Here is a 19,768-nt window from a genome sequence, read left to right on the forward strand (position 1 = left end):
AAAATAAAGGATATATTTCTGAAAAAGTATGGTGTAAACATTTTTGATGTTTTGAAATCTAGATGTTATGGGGACAATTAGCTTTGTAAAAATTTATAATACCAGTTTAGGAAAAGGCAGCTGATTTGAGTAAACTGATGAGAAAACAAAAATGTGATAGGATTATAGATAAACCTGATAGGATTATAAATACCTGACAGGATCATATACATATTTATAATATACTTTAATCAAATCTTTCATTTTTCAGTTTATTTATATTTTTAATCTACCTGATAACATAGCTAAACTACAAAGAGCCTTGAAATTTATTTGACAAGACTAAACTTACTGTAATAAAATCAAATAATGATAAAATAATCATAGAAAATTAAAGTATATTTTCTAAATAATTACACATGAAAATTCCTGCACTCAAAAGAACTTTGTTAAAACAAATATTATAAGTAGGTAAAATTTATTCCAGGAATAAAGTATCATTATTATTCAGTTTTATTTCATTGTGGATTAAAGGGCAGGAAAAAGCATGACATCTTCAGAATTGCCAAAAAAGGCATTTTATGTCATTAGACCTTTTCTGAAGAGTACAAAAACAAAAGTGAATGTAAAACTCCAAATAAACTAAGAATAGAAAAAAATCTTCAACATCATGTTCCACAGAAAACAATTTCAAAACATGCCAAAACACAAAGACAAGAAAAGCTACTAAAAATACTAGTATCAAGGTCAAGAGAAAAACATTACATCTATACACTGAGGAAATGGGGAACATGTTTCTGGGATGGGTGAATGATTTTTCACTTCAGTCAGGCAGATCAAATTATCAGCAGGGTTGTTGATCTATCTGTAAATATAACCAGAAATAGGCACAACTGTAAACATAAAAGGATGAAACTTGAACCAAATCCCAACTCATTCACTTACTGGTTGAGGCCATGTAGCTAGACTATTTTAAGTTTTAGTCTCCAAACTTGAGATAAGGACACTTATTTCACAAGGTTCTAGTAGCTAAGTATTTCTCAAAAGGACTACAACATTATGTCAGCGCTTTGCAAAACTGTGTCAGCCTGGTGAGATTTTTCTCTTGCTTTGGTTTAGTTTTTCCACCTCAGGAGGCTGCCTTACATACACTGTGAACCAAGGAAAACAATATGTTTGCTTACCTTCTGTTATTTCCCACGATTTCAATGAAAGGGCAAAAAGAAAACCTAAAGGGTCGCAGAAAATCATAACAAGGTTGGAAAACATGACGTGGAAACACTACATTCCCAGATAGTGAAAAACAGACCAAAGGAAAAAGTAAAAACTAGGAGAAATACTCAACCAGGAGAGCAGAGAAAAGCGTGGTTCTCCCCGGAAGAGTTCAGAGCAAACTGCAGGGAGAAGCAACCAGATTAAGGATCAGCTCTGGTCATGAGCCCTGGGGCAGGGTAACTACTAACAACCTTAATTCCAGACATCTGATTGCATGGGTGTTGCCTCTCTCGATTTCTGGGTTCTGTAGAGAAAAGCTTTAACTTGAATAAATCTTGAGAACCACTCTTTGAAATAGTGGCTTCTCTAGGTAACTGGTGGGTTGTAAAACCCAAGGGAGAGAGCAGAGCTTGAAGAAAGTCTGGACTTCGTTATCAGATGCTGGGAAAAAAGAAAAATACACATATAACAAAAATATCAAAGGCAGCCTTACCCAGGAATAAGTGCAAGTGTTCTCCCTGGAGATTAGGAGCCTTTATTTTGGCATTTGAGGGGATTTGCAGCCTGGCTCCCTCTCTGTTCCAGCCTCATCCAAACCCACCTCACAAAACTACCCGATTGGTCCTTCCAGTAAAAGAAAAGAATTGTTAGGAAAACACTGCTACAAAGGTGTAAGAAAGGAAAACCACTCAAGCCAGGTATAATGATCAACCTAATTCTTCATGGTAACAAGTTGTAAGGGGCGATCACTGAGTTTGTGGGGAAAATTAATAGAAAGTATTATATATAAGACAACAGGCCCAAAATGGAGATTATGCTAAGCCACAAATAACCAAAGCAAGACAAGCAATTACAGTCTGGATCTCCAGGAAATGAAATCTTAAACCAGTCAGTCAGTCAGGAGTCACCTAATGAACACTAGCTAGGTAACCTACCTGAGACACCCCAGTGGATCCCCTAATGGAAAGGAAATTTGTAATAACCAACCTGCCCTTTTTGCAAAGTACAACTTCCTTGTTCTCTCTCCTCTCTGCCTGTAAAAAACTCATTTTGTATAGCTCTTTGGAGACGTTCTATCTGCTGGATTGGATGCTGCCTGACTCAAATGGAATTTTGCTTAAATAAACTATTAAAAAACTTTTAATGTAAACATAAAAGGAGCTGTTCATTGTGGGGAAATAAACAAGATGGTGCCAGTCAGGTTTTCTGGCCCCATGTTGTGTAAACGAGGATTTTGCATGGTTATGTAACAGTTGAGATCACCTATAGCACTGCAGGTGCATGTCACGTGGTACCCGCTTGGTCACGGGCCACTTTTGTTCTGTAAGAGTATATAAGCCTTACCTGAGGAGCCCCGTTTTGCTGTTGCCTGAAGAAAATAAATGTGTCTGCAGTCCCAATGGCTCCTAGAGTTTTCTTCCAACTTCCCTGCCCACGCCTTGTCTTCCCTGGGTTCAGCGAACAGTGTGAGAACACTCAATATTTGGATAACTCTTCTATTTGTCTGTAAGTCACCCTATCATTCTGATTTTTCTGCAGATTTTAACTACTAAAGTTTTTAAGTATAAATATTGTACAGGAAAATAAAATGTGTTACTAATTTAAGATGAAATGTACTCCAGAGAATAAAAGGAAAATTAATAAAAATAACAGTCGAGAGTAAGGCAGCCAAATGTAGTAGAGAAAGAAATCATGGCCTTTTCCTTTATAACAACAAAACCCTGATAGAATAGACATTGCCAAATAGTTCTAGTTCATAATAGCCTCAGGAAAAATTTTTGAAGTGGAAATTGAGGGAAAATCTGTAAAATGCATAGAACAACATAGTGGGCTTCCCACATGGCCCAGTGATAAAGAATCCGCCTGCAAAGCAGGAGACACGGGAGACATGGATCCAATCCTTGGGTTGGGAGGATGCCCTGGAGGAGGAAATAGCAACTCACTCCAGTATTCTTGCCTAGAAAATCCCACGGGCAGAGGAGCCTGGCGGGCCACAGTTCATAAAGATTGCATGTGCACACACAGAACAGCCTAGCACATCTGGTGGACAGGAGATGACCTGATGCAAGAGGGAGAGCATAATGCTGTGTGGTTTGGTGGAATATTGTGGAGATAATGACTGTCCCTTTATTCCTCCATTAATCTATATATTTCATCAATTCCAATCAATACCTAAAAATTACTGGGGGAATTAACATTTTAAAAATAATGTTGATGAGGATTTATCTTATCAGTTGTAAAATTTAAAACAGTGAAGAACTGCCACATGGTTAAACATATATCCATTTTTGCAGAATCAGAGGGAGAAAATTATGAAAATAGTATTCAAGAATGAGATTGATAATACCTAGCACATCAGCATAGATTGGTAATTCTAATCAATGCTGAGCACATGACTGAAAAAGCATTCTTATATGCTATGTGATGAAGTATGAAATATGTTGATAAACTATAGAAGACAGTTACAGGGGTTAATGATCAGCTGCCTGTTGCTCTGGCTAAGCCATGAGAAAATCACCATGGGAAAAGAATAAAAGCAAAATATAGCAATACAGCATAACCCAAATAAAAGCACATGGGGTTGATGAGTTGGCGGTCGCCATGCCCTGCTAAGCTAAGAAAAAAGATAAGTGTTGACCTTGGAACACCAGGTCAGTGCAAGTTCAGAACACTGCTTATGCACACACTAAGATGTTTTCCCAAGGCACATGTGGGTCTATGACCTCCAGCTAGGTGATACCCCTTGTACAAGAAAATAACAAAGATAGTTCAAAGTCATCAATATATGGGGGATGTGACCAGGGACACAGGGGGCTGACTTCATCTAGCACAACAGATACTTTCTGCTTGTCAAGACACTAAATAAAATGATGTGGCTCTGGGGAACAGGGTTCTTGATCCAAGAGGTCTTGAGTCCCCCAGTCCCATCTTTAAAACTTTAATTCTGTCTCTAGTTTTTTTTCCCAAAACTGTGTGTTGACCACTTTTGATCCCTACCTGCTGCACTGGCCTCAGCAGGCAACGTATAATGCCTACCAATTCTTAAAATATTTAGAAAATTTAAACTGAAAATTCTCTTTTAGGCAAACATTTGAGCAGGTCAAAAGAGTGCATAGATCTTTAAGAATGTTTATGTGATATATACATTTGCTATGACCTACCAGTCCATCAATATACATCAAATATTGCATGGCTATACAGTATAATTCTACTAAACCATTAAAAAGGATAGAATTTTATGGCCTGACATAAAAGAATTTTTCCAATATTTTGTATAACTATTCAGCAAACAATGTATATTGCAACCTAATTTATGTATATGTTTATAATTCCATATATATTTTAAATGTATAGAATAATAAAAGCTATAATAATCCTGAAGAAATGTGGATGATTGGTGCTAGGGAAAAATATTTGAAAAAAGTATTTTTATTTATAAAAAGGACTATTAGCTATTTATATGACATATTTTAGCTTTTTTGTTCTTGAGGTCTTTTGGTGCTAAGTAATGGCATGCAGGAAGCAAAAAGGCAGGAGGATGGTCTCTCAGCATGGTGGTCTCTTGGCAGGGTCCAATTTGTGTAGATTGTATTCCAGGAAGGACACTCCATCAAGTGTTTACACATGTTCAATTCTGTTACGATGTCCCTCAAAATAAATGTAGCTTAGCATCTGCTGGGTCCAGATGGTACCTTTAAAAATAAATAATCCTGTTTTTAATTCTGACTTAATTTTTAATAAAAGTTCAATAGGAAACCCATCTGTCTCAAAATTATTTGGCATTTTTTCTTTTAATCCTTCTAATGACCTCAATGAACTTGTCCAAAATCTTTCTGTTTATTTGTATTTTACAATAAAATTAGTAAGCATATTGTAACATCAAAAGCTTTTAGTTCTTTCCTCACTCTGAAGAGCTACGATTGTTCTGATTCCATGATAGCAGTGATTCAGATTCACCCTTCAGCTCCTTCTCCATTCCCTGTAGTACAAATAAGGTCCTTTCTTAAAATTAAACAAAGTATTAAATTTCAAATTAGGCAGCAAAAGAGAGACACTAGGACATCTTCATGAAACTCAGGAATTTTTTTTCCTATTGACTTAGATCCCAGTGTATCTTTGAGGCACATTAACCACTCATACAGTGAAATGTAGTAGAGAAAACATTCATGGCCTTTTTCCTTTATAATAGCAAAACCTAAATAGAAATGTTGCCCTCATAGTTTCAAGATGTGCATGTGTGCTCAGATGCTCAGTCATGCCCAATTCTTTGTGACCCTATGGACTATAGCTCACCAAACTCCTCTGTCCATGGGATTCTCCTGGCAAGAGTACCGGAGTAGGTTGCCTTTTCCTCCTCCAGGGGATCTTCCAAATCAGGGGTCAAACCCACATCTCTTACTTCTCCTCTATTGGCAGACAGGTTCTTTATCTGCTGAGCCACTGAGGAAATTTCCAGATACAAGAAATTTCAAGTATGGTAATTATTGTGTTTTTGAAAATAAGTTTTTTTTTAAATCAGGAATCTTAAAGAAATCAAAATAAGAAAGTCTAAATAAAAATGAAAAGCAAGCATTTTGATATATATGTCCAAAACACAAACTAGACAAGTATTTCTTTATTAGCTCTACCTAAAATATCTATTTTTGAGTGTTAAACAGATGAGGAAATCCCAGAAGTTGTAATGACATTGTTAGAACCAGCATAAAGCTCCCCTGCGTGTGTATGTGCTCAGTCACTGAGCCACGTCTGACTCTTTGCGACCCCATGGACTGTAGCCCTCCAGGCTCCTCTGTCCACAGGATTCCCCAGGCAAGAATACTGGAGTGGGGTGCCATTTCCTCGTCCAGGGGATCTTCCCCACCCAGGGATCGAACCCAGGTCTTTTGTGTCTCCTGTATTTGCAGGCATATCCTTTACCACTGTGCCACCTGGGAAGCCTCATAATTCCATTACGTATTGCTAAAATTTCTATGCACACCAAGGTTTCCCTGGTGGCTCAGATGGTAGAGTCTACTTTCTGTGAAGGAGACTCGGGTTCGATTCCTGGGTCAGAAAGATCCCCTGGAGAAGGAAATGGCAACCCACTCCTGTATCCTTGTCAGGAAATTCCAGGGACGGAGGAGCCTGGCAGGCTACAGTCCATGGGGTCTCAAAGAGTCGGACATGACTGAGGGACTTCACTCACTTCTCACATGCACAGCAAAAAAATAAATTTGTTAGAAAGTTGCAAATATGGGTTTGTCTAAACTACATAGAAAAAAACTGTAATTTTTTAAAAATCCAATGTAACTCACTAACTCACTTGATTAATAAAGGGAGTCAAAGTTTAGAATTTTACAGAGTAAAAAGAGTAGAAAACCAGTTTCATGGGAGTCCCTGGGTTTCTGCACAAATGTTCCTGGTTATAGGTCCTACACCAGACTGGATAAATAAGAATTTCGGTAGATTGTTATCAAAAATCTGCATTTTAGCAATTCAAACATTCACACTAAAAGTTCAGAATCAAAATAATAAGTGATAAGGCATTGCCTTGGTTTTGATGAATGTTTTCTCTCAACCTCCAGAGAAGCCTTTGTGAGATGTTATTTGACACCCAGTTAAAAGTTCGAGATAAGGCCTTACTAACTGGCTAGAGGTTTCCTCACTGAAGCTGAAATCCAGGCACTCTCTACTCATGAGACCTGAGTTAGAATAGACTGGCTGGTAAGCCATAAATTATCATTTCAATAGAGGTAAGTGAGAGTGGTTATCTGGGTCATGAAGATCTTTTTTATATAGTTCTTCTGTATATTCTTGCCACCTCTTCTTAATATCTTCTGCTTCTGTTAGGTCCCTACCATTTCTCTCCTTCATTGTGCCCATCTTTACATGAAATTTTCCCTTGGTATCTGTAATTTTCTTGAAGAGGTCTCTAGTCTTTCCTATTCTATTGTTTTCCTCTATTTCTTTGCACTGATCACTGAGGAAGGCTTTCTTATCTCTCCTTCAAATGGGTGTATCTTTCCTTTTCTCCTTTGCCTTTCACTTCTCTTCTTTTCACGCTATTTGTAAGACCTCCTCAGCCATTTTGCCTTTTTGCATTTCTTTTTCTTGGGGATGGTTTTGATCACTGCCTCCTGTACAAATGTCACAAACCTCCGTCCATAGTTCTTCAGGCACTCTGTCTATCAGATCTAATCCCTTGAATCTATTTGTCCCTTCCACTGTATAATCATAAGGGACTTGATTTAGGTCATACCTGAATGGTCTAGTGGTTTTCCCTACTTTCTTCAATTTTAGTCTGAATTTTGCAATGAGTTTCTGATCTGAGCCACAGTCAGCTCCTGGTCTTGTTTTTACTGACTGTATAGAGCTTCTCCATCTTTGGCTGCAGAGAATATAAAATTATTAGACTAATAAATTCAGTATTGTTGCATAATACAAAATTATAATATAGAAACCTATTGCATTTTTATGTACTAATATTGAATAACCAAGAGAGAAGTGAAGAAAAGCAATCTCATTTGCAATTTCATAAAAAATAATAAAATACTTAGGAACAAATTTAACCAAGAAGGTAAAAAAACTGTACTCTGAAAACTATAAGACATTCAGGGAAGACACTGAAGACAACTGAAAAAAGGGAGCAGTATACCATGCTCATGGATACAAGAAGCAGAAGTTTAAAAATGTCCATACTACCTAAAGCAATCTACAAATGCAATGCAATGCTTGTCAAATAACCAATGGCATTTTTCAGAAAACTAGAACACATAATCTTAAGATTTGCATGCAATAGCAAAAGTCCTCAAATAGCTGAAGCAATATTGAGAAATAAAAAGAGCAGGAATTATCACATCCCAGCCCATCTTTTCTGAACTCAACAATAATTGAAATTTGTCTCAGATCTATCCTAACATATCTTTTGGACATTTCCTCATGGGAGAAGGCAATGGCACCCCACTCCAGTACTCTTGCCTGGAAAATCCCGTGGACGGGGGAGCCTGGTGGGCTGCCGTCTATGGGGTCGCACAGAGTCAGACACGACTGAAGCGACTTAGCAGCAGCAGGAGTCATCATGCTTGCATAAGCTTCTCTTTGATAGTGATTCTCAGCTTTCCACTAAACACAGAATTTAATTCCAGGGGAGATTTTTAATCCCTTCAATGTCCAAATCGGCACTGATAAGGAAATAGGGTTTAATCTGAGGGTAATTTATGCTTGGAAATGTTCATCTTCTCTCTTGTTTCACCTAATGTTCATGAATTAAGACACGAATACATTTTGAGAACCTGAAAAGTAGGAATCAAAGAGATTAGAACACTTACGAAGGTGGATAGCTCCCCCAATAATTTCTAATTTTATGGCAGGAAGTTTCATTGAAATGAATTCTTTAGGGGCCTTTAGAGATGCTTGACATCTCTCTTTAGACAAGTCATTAATAACGTAAGAGTGAAAATGACAGTACCACATTTACAATTTAAAAATTGGTTTAGTTTTGTCATTTCCATAACAACAACAACCAAAAAAAAAGGTACAGTACAGCTTGCAACTAAGAATGTTAGTAACTTTTTGTTTCTTCAGCACTTTTTAATGATTACTGAAGTCTTAGTTTTCTGAAATGTTGGAGGGGATGCCCTATTCCAGCAAAGGTCTGCCCAAAATATTAACTAAAGGTGAAATGGAGAAAATGTTTTTGAAAGGCCTATATAATTTTGATGTTGTACTGCAGTTTGTTCTCTTCTTCACTCTAAGTAGTCAATTAACCTTTTCATTTTGTCATTTTGGAGCTCAAAAAGTAGAAGTAATTGGGAGCCTATCATATCATCACATAAAATTGTACCATTTTATATTACCTAGTTCTGTCTGCTGGGGGACCTGGAAGCATTGAGAAGTCAGAGCAATGAGCACACCTAAAGCCTAGCTCCTGATTTCTAAATACCATTCTCTATTTAGAGGAAACACAGTAAGTGGCTGATTGCAGTGGTGCAAGGAAAGTTCAAATGAGACTAGAACATCTCCTACACCAGAAAGAACACGAAGAACACTGGAGACATGTCAAAAGCACATGAAAGCCAACTTGGACTCAAGGCATCTGAGAAATTCTGGGACATCTGAAATACTAAAATAAATAATGACAGTACAGATTATACTCTTTAAATAAGAAAGAAGATATGAGCCTAATGAGAAGTATCGGCAAACTTTTTTGGTAATAGGCCAGTAAAGGTTTTAGTTTTACAGCACAAATATTATGTAAGTGTTTATATAACAAGAAACAAAAATCCATGGATTTTTTTGTAAGAATTCATTCAAGCTTATACTTTATAATCATTCTTTGTAATACACATCTACTAAAGACAAGGTCAGATTCACAGATGTTAGAAGATAGTTTACAGTCGTATATTTTCTATGGACACGTTTCTTTAGATGCTTTTTGTTTAGTCACTAAATTGTGTCCAACTCTTTTCAATACCATGGATTGTAGCCCGTCAGTCTCCTCTGTCCACAGGATTTCCCAGGCAAGAATACTGGAGTAGGTTGCCATTTCCTTCTCCAGGGGGTCTTCCTGACCCTGTGATAGATACTTTACTCAAACTATTAGACCCAACATAGATAAATAGCTTATCTTGCTTGGTTAACAAATGAATCACTGCAAATTTATTTTGACTGCCGCATCATTTTTTATTTTAATTTTTGTGAAGCCATTTTGTTGAGACGAGAAATTCTGTTTAAAATTTTGTATTTTTTCTGTCCATTTCTTTCATGTAACTTAGGAATACTGTGACAACTACTTAGTCTGGTTAGATGAATGCATGTTGTATCCTTTTAGCTTAGCTATAGTATCATTAGGGTTTCCCTGATGGCTCAGTGGTAAAGAATCCACCTGCCAATGCAAGAGACGTGGGTTTGATCCCTGGGTCAGGAAGACCCCCCCCCAAGAGAAGAAAATGGCAACCCACTCCAGTATTCTTGTCTGAAAAATCCCATGGACAGAGGAGGTCACAAAGGAGTCAGGCACGACTGAGCAGCTAAAACAACAAGATAGCATCATTGTGTAATAAAAACACTGCTTTATCTGTTCATCAATAAAAGTAATCCATTCTCCACTGTGCCTTCAAAGCATGACATTCGAATCTATTTTTCTTATTTTTCCATGATAAGAATGTACTGGTAATAACAAGTAAACTATTAAAGTATGGTCATATGTACTCTGTAAGGTAGTTTATTTATAATGACATCATTGTGATCATTTTTTGAGGTAACATAGGTTGTGTTATATAAACTTTGTAACTACTAACCCAAACCTTTGTTGGAAAAGAATAAAGGAGAAAAAATACAATGTTTCTCTGGAGACATATGTCCCTTCCTCAGTCCATGTGTGGTAGCTCTGAGTCCTTCCAACAGAGAAGTTCATAACGGTAAGAGGTAAAACCAGGAGGAGACCTGGAAAATGAGAAACCTTCTGATGGAAGAATCAGGACTCATTCCATCCTTGTTTAAAGTAAGAACTTAGGAAAGAAAATCATGTATGTTTCTTGGGAAAGATAAACAGAGTTATGAGCAAATTGAAATAAAAGCAAGTGAAGCAGCCAGGAACCCTAAGCTGAGCACAAATTAGCAGAGAAGTACCAGTAGATGCGGGCTTCCCTGGTGTCTCAGATGGTAAAGAACCTGCCTGCAACGCAGGTGATCTGGGTTCAATCCCTGAGTTGGGAAGATCCCCTGGAGGAGGGCATGGCAACCCACCCCAGTATTCTTGCCTAGAGAATCCTCAGGGACAGAGGAGTCTGGTGGGCTACAATCCATGGAGTCGCAAAGAGTCGGACATGAGTGAGTGTCTGAGCCCAGCATCAGTGGATGCAGAATCTCAGGTTGGAAGGGCAGCACCTGCTCTACTGTGGACCTCACACAAACTGCATCACTTCCCCCTCAGCCTGATTAACTTCCAGGAACCCAGATTCTCAAGGAGCCAGCAAAAATCAGGAGCAACAAAAAGCAGTTAGAAAATGTAGCTAAAACAGTATTCTACTCACAGTAGCTACAAAAAGTATCTATATAGGTTTAGGAATAAATTTAACAAGAAAGGAGCAAGGCTTTTATAAGAGCAGTGTTCTTTACCAAGTGACCTGAAAGAAAACAGAAATAAATGGTAAGTGCAGTATTTCTGAATGGAAATACTCAATTTGTAAAGGTGTCACTTATTAAATTATAATTTAAACCAATAACAAAATTCCAATAGGATTCTTTATGAGAGTGATAAATTTATAAGTTAAAATGTCAATTTTCTGTAAAAAGTTTATCAGCCAATGTGTCATTATACAAGAATCAAATCATATACATAAAACTACTTACAAGATAATGAAGCCTATTATAGTTTGTAAGAAAACGATACAATATTCCATAAACAATGCTGGGTAAATTTGCTTTATTTGAAAAAAATATGTTTTCTTTTTTTTAATTTTATTTTTTAATTTTTAAAAATAAATTTATATAGAAGTATAGTTAATTTTAAGAGAAATCAACCCTGAATACTCATTGAAAGGACTGATGCTGAATCTGAAGCTCCAGAATTTTGGTCACTTGATGTGAATAGCCAACTCATTGGAAAGTCCCTGATGCTGGGAAAGATTGAGGGCAGGAGGAACAGAGGATGAGGTGGCTTGATGGCATCACCAGCGCCATGGACATGAACTTGGGCAGACTTCAGGAGATGGTAAGGGACAGGGAGGCCTAGCGTGCTGCAGTCCATGGGGTCACAAAGAGTCAGACACAGCTGGGCAGGTGAACAATAACAACAGCAATGGTAGTTGATCTACAAAGTTGTGTTAGTTTCTGCCATATAGCACAGGGAATCAGTTATTCATACACATACATCTACTCTTTTTTAGGTTCTATTCCCATACAGAGTATGGGAATACTCATTACAGAGTATTCTTAAACATAAAAATAATATCCAGATGAAATAAGATATAATTTATGAATATACGGTAATACTTGAGATACAGATGTTGTTATTGTAGTTTAGTTGCTAAGTTATGTCCCACTCTTTTGCGACCCCACGGACTATAGCCCGCCAGGCTTCTCTGTGAGGTACAAATGCTCATAAGTAAAACACAAGATGTATAAGTCATAAAACACGGTTGAGTCATTTGATTACTTAAAAATTAAAATCTTAAAAGTGAAAATAGTCCACAAGCAGTTTATTTTAAATTGATAGTGCCTAAAGATCACAGATTGATCACATGTTATGACTGCCCCTTTTGCTCAAGAACTTCAGGAATTACTCAATGAAAAATTTAGAGATATCCCATAATTGTTTGCCACAATATTAAGGGAATCTTCTTTTGATCAGAAACTGAGGAATCCCTGGAAATAAAAAACAGGTCACAAATGCACATGATATAAAGCTACTACATTAATATTTATTAATCCCTGCGGGTTTTCATTAATGAGCCAAAGGCAGTCAAGGATTACAACATTTTAAAAAATTGTCTTTGGGATTTGATCTCTTAGGATTATTTGTATTTAGCTGAGAATTTTATTCTTCATTTATATCCCAGATGAACCTCAAGGGGAAATCTTTCATCTTCTTTTGGAAAATCTTGTGAAATCTTTCACTCTGAGCCACATACAACGTGATTTTTCCAGTCTCTAACAGTACTTGGGACAGACAGCAAAGAAATTGCTTTAGTGAAGTTTTAAGGATGGGGAAACATGATAACTTTGTGTTGGAAAAAACATTATTTTTCCTCTTTTACTTTTTTCTTTGTGAAGTTCCCAGCTATGCCTCCACAAAGCCATGACTCACCCACTTTATGGAAGCATGCGAACAAACGTACCATTGTATTTCTATTATAATTACATATAGACAATGTGCCTTCAACTATCTGGGGAAAAAGAAAGTTACTATAAATTGATGACTGTTTTGTTCCAGGCTAACACTGGTTATCGTACATTACAGAAGTACTTAAAAATTCCATAAGATCCGTCAGCTAATATTTAGCAATGAGAACATGAATTTTCACACGGAGATTTTCATAAGTAGTCCAAGGTTATACATTTATAACGGCAAAGCTAAAATTATTACACCTTTACCCAGTTTAGACGTGAGATAACCTTAAACTAAACTTACAGAGATACTGATTTCTGATTATAAGCAACAGCTGATAGGAGGAGTAGCAATACAAGAAAATGATTTTTAAAATACACGGAAATACAAACAAATGAAACTCCAAATAAACTGAAAACACAAACAAAAACTTAGTGAAGACTGGTAAAGTCTTGAGTTACCAGTTCTTCTTATTTTTCAAGAGAAAGGGGACAATTATACCTCAGATTAAGTGAAAGAAATACTAACTTACAGAAATACAAAGCCAGTGTTTATTGCTACTGGACGTAGACGCATATAACCTTTCATGTGTTCCAGTTTATTTGTTATATGAAGAATTCATTTATTCTGCAAATGCAAATCACCAAAGGTCAGATAAATGAGATGTTTTTATAAATTTTATGATATGAGATTTTGGTATAATAAAAGATATTCTAATAGCCCCTCTCAATAGTGAAAAAAAGCCATTTGTGTTATCAAATCTCCCCAGGGGGAGGTTCAGGATAAATTATGGAGATGTAAAAGCAGCCTCTGATGGACAACAGTACAGTCATCACTACATCATCAGTCCTGTGGTCTTGTTAATGAGGCGAAAGAGTTTAAAGTTAAATGAACACTAAAGGAACAACCACTTTGTGCCCGGCACTGTGTTAGGCATTGGTAGATTTTCAGGTGTCAGGTAGAAGAACTTACAATTCTAGGATATTTATCAGATACCTTCCAGGAAAACATAATGTAGTTTCTTGTAAGACAAGAAGCAGAAATCATGAAAGTTCAACTAACTAGGTAAGAGAAGAAGGCAAAAGGGACACTATTTTTGGAAACTCTGGAAGGAAACCCAAAGACTACACTGTGGTTCACTTGCACCACAGTCCAAGACAACCATTCACGGTTAAACTTCACCGTTTTGAAGGAAACGGCCTTCTTTTCTTGATAAACAATGTTGGCTTATTATAGTTTCATAACTTGCTACTGGGTCATACTTCATATTCTCAAAAGCGGCCTAACAACATCATCCACAGCTTCCTGATTCAGTTCTTTCCCCAGAAATTCACAGAATTTTAACACAGAATTTCTGAGATCCTAAGGGTATGAAAATTATGCAAATTATAAGAAAGAAGGCTTATACAAATGTCATAGCTAAATATCATTATGGGGATGAAAAATGTAAGTGCTTAAGCTGTATATTAATTTTGATTTGGACCATGAGAGGTGACTTATCCCTTCTTGGTAAATCAGTTTTGACTTGTCTACTGCTAGAGTGCTTATATGGTTGCATTTTAGGAGTTCTTACGTTTCATTTTGGCCACCTGATGCAAAGAACTGACTCATCAGAAAAAATCCTGATGCTGAGAAGGATTGAAGGCAGGAGGAGAAGGGGACAACAGAAGATGAGATGGTTGGATGGCATCACCAACTCGATGGACATGAGTTTGAGTAAGCTCCAGGTATGGGTGATTGACAGGGAAGCCTGGTGTGCTGCAGTGGCTTCCCATGGGGTGGCAAAGAGTCAGACATGACTGAGTGACTAAACTGACATTTCATCTGTGTTCACTCAGCAAATATTTTGAAAGTACCTACTATATGTCAAACTGTTTCAGGTGATGGTGCAAGTGAACAGAAAAATAACAGGGCTAGGAATACAAGGACTTATGGTGAGAGAGTAATTCTGAAACAGAACTCAGATAAAGTCTCAACCAGTAAGAGAAATTTATTTGCTGAAATTTAGAGGGGTTCAACAGAAGTCGTGAAAAGTTTGAAGAATGAATCAGAAAATTTAAAGGCAGGTCATTTGAAACTATGGAGTTTGAAGCATCAAAATAAAGTCGAATATAGAAAAGTAAATACAACCTAAATGGACTTTGAGGATATCATCCAAGAGAGAATGATACATATTATGAGACTGCCAAAAATAGGAGAGAAAGAGAAAGTGGCAGAGAACCCATTTGAAGAAATAATCATTGAAATATCTCTAAAGTTGAGGAAACAAGTGGCTACACCTAAAGATGCTCAACAAACAAGTAGGAGAAACCCACTGAGACTTACAGTACAATATGTTATATTCAAATTGTTGAATGTCAAAGACAAAGAATCTTGAGAGTAGCAAAACAATGCAACTTGTCAAAGTATCCTCAATAAAATAATGATCAGATTTCTTAACAGTTAATTTGCAGGTCAGGGAGGATGATGCATGAAAAGTCCTGAAAGAGAAAAACTACCAACCAAGAATTCTGAGTGCACCAAAACTCTCTTTTTGAAAATGTGAGAGAAATTAAGACAATCTCAGATAAGCAAAAATTTAAGATGTCCATTTCCAGTAAGGCTGCCCATACAAGAAATGCTAAAGGGAGTCCAAGTTGAAACAGAAAGTCACAGCACAGTAACTCAAATCCTTATGAAAATAAAAAGATTTCCAATAAAGACAAATATATGGACAAATACAAAGTCTGTGTTTCTATAATCTTGATTCATAATTCCACTTTATTCTTTTATGAACTTTAAAAAAGAAAAGCATAAGGCTTCACAGAACTTAGACAAAAAATGCCTGATTTCAAGTAATATAATAACGTATTTCCATTATTTCTACTACATTTTTATCCATATATTTCCCTTATGTACTTAAGAACCATCCTAAATCAATTTCCTTATTTTTATATAAAATGCAATATATTGAATTTCATGGCTGAAGCCCATAATAAAACAGTATAAATTGAAAAATAAATTAATTCACTTTAGCAATTCAAGCAGTAAAAATGCATTAGTGAATCAACATATTAATCAGAGATCACAAAATGGTGAAGTTCAAAAGTATTTTGTTTGGTTTATGCAATGTTTTAAAACAGCACTGACTGGATATCAAATGTAAGCATTATGTGGTTTCATAGGAAAACTACATTTCAAGATTCTCTTTTAAAAAAATGCAAAGAATTTGCAGCACAGGGCCACATTCTTCTCTGGCCAATTATTCACATCTTAGTGGTTTCTCACTTCAGTAAGGAATCATAATTGATGTTCGTGGACATCAATTCGTGGACTCAGAGAAAAATGCTCTGAGAAAGACCAGTAATAAAGGGAAGAGAAGATATTAGATTTTAAAAGTTTGAGAAGTCTTTAGGTATAAAGAACTGGAGTCATTAAAGATAAAGGAGAGGGTGGCTCATGGAAACCAGGGGAGGAAAGGGTTTCAAAGAACTAATTAAAAACAAAAAAACAAAAAAAACCCTTCTCTTTCTTTCTTCATCTCCTCATACATCGAGAACAACATATTAAAGTCATGTCTGTGCTCATACCAGCCTCTGATGTGATCAAACCAAAGGCTTCCTAACACTGTGGAAATTTGTAAGTAACAAAGTAAGGATAGATGTTAAAGAATAGATGCCTGCTTTTCTTTTCTGTTCTGGAGTCTTTAGAATGACAAAATTGCTCCTACACTGGGCATCTGTGCTGCCTTTGAAAAATGGTTTTGTGGGAACAATTACATGATTTTAATAGAAACTTGCCTTTGCAAGATACTCTATGTCTGTAGGAAAGTGGGACTGTAGAAATAAGGACACCTAATTGTAAACATTTCTTTAGGGCAAATCTCTTCCTTTTCCTACTTCCTCTTCCTGAAAACACGTGTCTTTATTTTCCCTCTTATTGTTTATTTTAAGATCTGTGGGTAACAACTTTAGCTACCCATTGTAATGGATCAGAAATGGAATATAATCTACTAAATGACTAAGAGCCCCAATTCCACATTACAAAAGTCTGTAGCCTCATATATCCTCTTCAGAGTTGAAATGAATATTCCACAGGTGCTTTATAAAGTCTACTACAGGACCACGACAGGACACAGAAAATTCCACCTGCCCTGAACATTGGCTGTTCTAGGACACAAGCATCCAGCATTGGATCTAGCTAGATGAATTACTAGATTGCTTTTGATTCTTTTATGATCTGGTCAAAATGGTTTCTTAAACAATGTCCCTTTGCAACCTTGACAATCCCCAAGTAGTCCTGTTGAAATTAGAAAGCCACTGGCTGACAGATTAAGTGGACAGACAATAGAGACCACTTATATGCACTCTGCCTTCTGTGATTCTTAAAACTATTTCTTATGTTTGAGAATTTAGCTAAATGGCAACATTGTCTCAAAACATGTTCCTTGATAAATTTAGAGTTACCTTTTCCTTCTAGAAACCTTTTCATGAAATGTTCTATGTTATCTGAAGATTCAAATATAGCTATCCTATTTGAAAAATGAAAAACTGAGACCAAAACATCCTTAGGCTTTCCATAGATGTAAATAACCTGCAGAGGAAATAATGAAACGATTTTAGCAGTTCTTGGTTATCCTTACAGGTTTTGTTTTTAACACCTACATAGTATTTAATTACAGGAATAAAGAATAATTCATTTCATCAGTTTGCTACTCATTGACATTTAGGTTATTCCCAATATCTGCTATTACAAAGACTTGTGGAATAAATAATTTCATTTCAAAGACATTTTACATGTGCTACCATATAAGACTAATTTCTCAAAGTGAAATAATTTATTTTCACTTTTGATTAATATCACAAACTATCTTGCAGAGATATTCAATTTACTCTTGGTAAGCATTAAGTGATATTTGAAACACAGTCAAGGTAACATTGGAGATGAGTGAAAAAAGGAAAAACTACTTAATAGATGATTTTAGAATGATTATCCATATGGAAAAAGAAAAATAAAATGCATTTCTATCTCATACCCTAGACTGAAACGCATTTATAGTTGGATTAAGGATTTAAATATGAAAGCAAAATTTGATATCTAAGAAAATAAAGGATGTTTTTCTGTTTAGATCATGAAAATTTATGATGTAAAATTTTTTATATTTTGAAATCTAGATGTTATGGGAATAATTTGCTTTGGAAAAATATATAATACCAGTTTAAGAAAAGGCAACTGATTTAAGTAAACTGATGAGAAAACAAAAATGTGGTAAGATTATAAATAAACTTGATAAGATTATAAATACCTGACAGGATCATATATATATTATATACTTTAATCAAAGTTTTCCTGTTTCAGTTCATTCATAGCTTTTAATCTACTTGATATCTAGCAAAACTACAAAGAGCCTTGAAATTTGACAAGACTAAAATTACAGTAATAAAAATCAAATACAGGTAAAATAATCATAGAAAATTAAAGTCTATTTTCTAAATAATCGCACATAAAAACTCCTGCACTCACCAGCATTATGTTAAAACAAGCATTATAAGCAAGTAGAGTTTATTCCAGGAATTAAACTTCATTAAATATTATTGACTTTTATTTCACTATGGATTAAAGAACAGGAGCATGGCATCTTCAGAATTGCCCAAAAGGCATTTTATGTCATTAGACCTTTTCTAAAGAGCACAAAAACAAAAGTGAATGTAAAACTTTAAATCAACTAAGAATAGAAAAAAATCCTCAACCTTATGTATCACAGAAAGCAATTTCAAAACAAATCAAAACACAAAAACAAGAAAAAATACTAAAAATGCTAGTTTAAAGGACAAGAGGGGTATTCCAGGTGGTGCTAGTGGTAAAGAACACACCTGCCAATGCAGGAGACGTAAGACACGCAGGTTTGATCCCTGGGTTGGGAAGATTCCCTGGAGAAGGGCATGGCAGCCGAGGCCAGTATTCTTGCCTGGAAAATCCCACGGACAGAGAAGCCTGGCAGGCTGCAGTCCATGGGGTTGCAAAGAGTCAGACGTGACGAGTGACTTTCACTTATTGTGAAGTATATTGTAAAGGAAAATAAAATGTGTTATTAATTTAGGATGATATATATCCTAAAGAATAAAAGAAAAATTAATAAAAATAATAGAAGAGATTAAGGCAGCCAAATATACCAGAGGAAAAAACCAACTCGTTTTCCTTTAAAACAGCAAAATCTAAACAGAAAATACATTGAAAGTGTGTCTAGTTCATAAAGTCTTTTAAAAATAAAAAATTGGAAATTGATAAAAATATTGAAAAAAGCATACATAGAGCAGCAATAGTACATTTGGTAGACAGGAGAGATGACTTGGTAAATAAGAGTGATAGCATAATGAATTTTGGAATATAGCAATGATAATGATTGTCCTTGAATTAATCTGTATATGTCATCAATTCCATCAACATTTAAATATTACTAAGGAATTAATGTTTTAAAAATAAAGTTGATGAAGATTTACCATATCAGTTGTCAAGTTTAAAACAGTGAAGAACTGCCACATGTTAAACTTCTATTTGTGCAGAATCAGAGGGAGAGACTATGGAAATAGTATTCAAAGAATGAAATTGATAATACCTAGCATATCAGCAAAGACTGATAATTCCAACCAATGCTGAGTACATGACTAAAAAAGCATTCCTATATGCTATGTGATGAAATATAAGTTGATATACTGTAGAAGGCAATCTATGATGCCCACCGATTCTTAAAATATTTAGAAAATTTAAAGTGAAAATTCGTCTTTT

Source organism: Cervus canadensis, chromosome 20 (assembly GCF_019320065.1).
Source record: "Cervus canadensis isolate Bull #8, Minnesota chromosome 20, ASM1932006v1, whole genome shotgun sequence".
Classification (NCBI taxonomy): domain Eukaryota; kingdom Metazoa; phylum Chordata; class Mammalia; order Artiodactyla; family Cervidae; genus Cervus; species Cervus canadensis.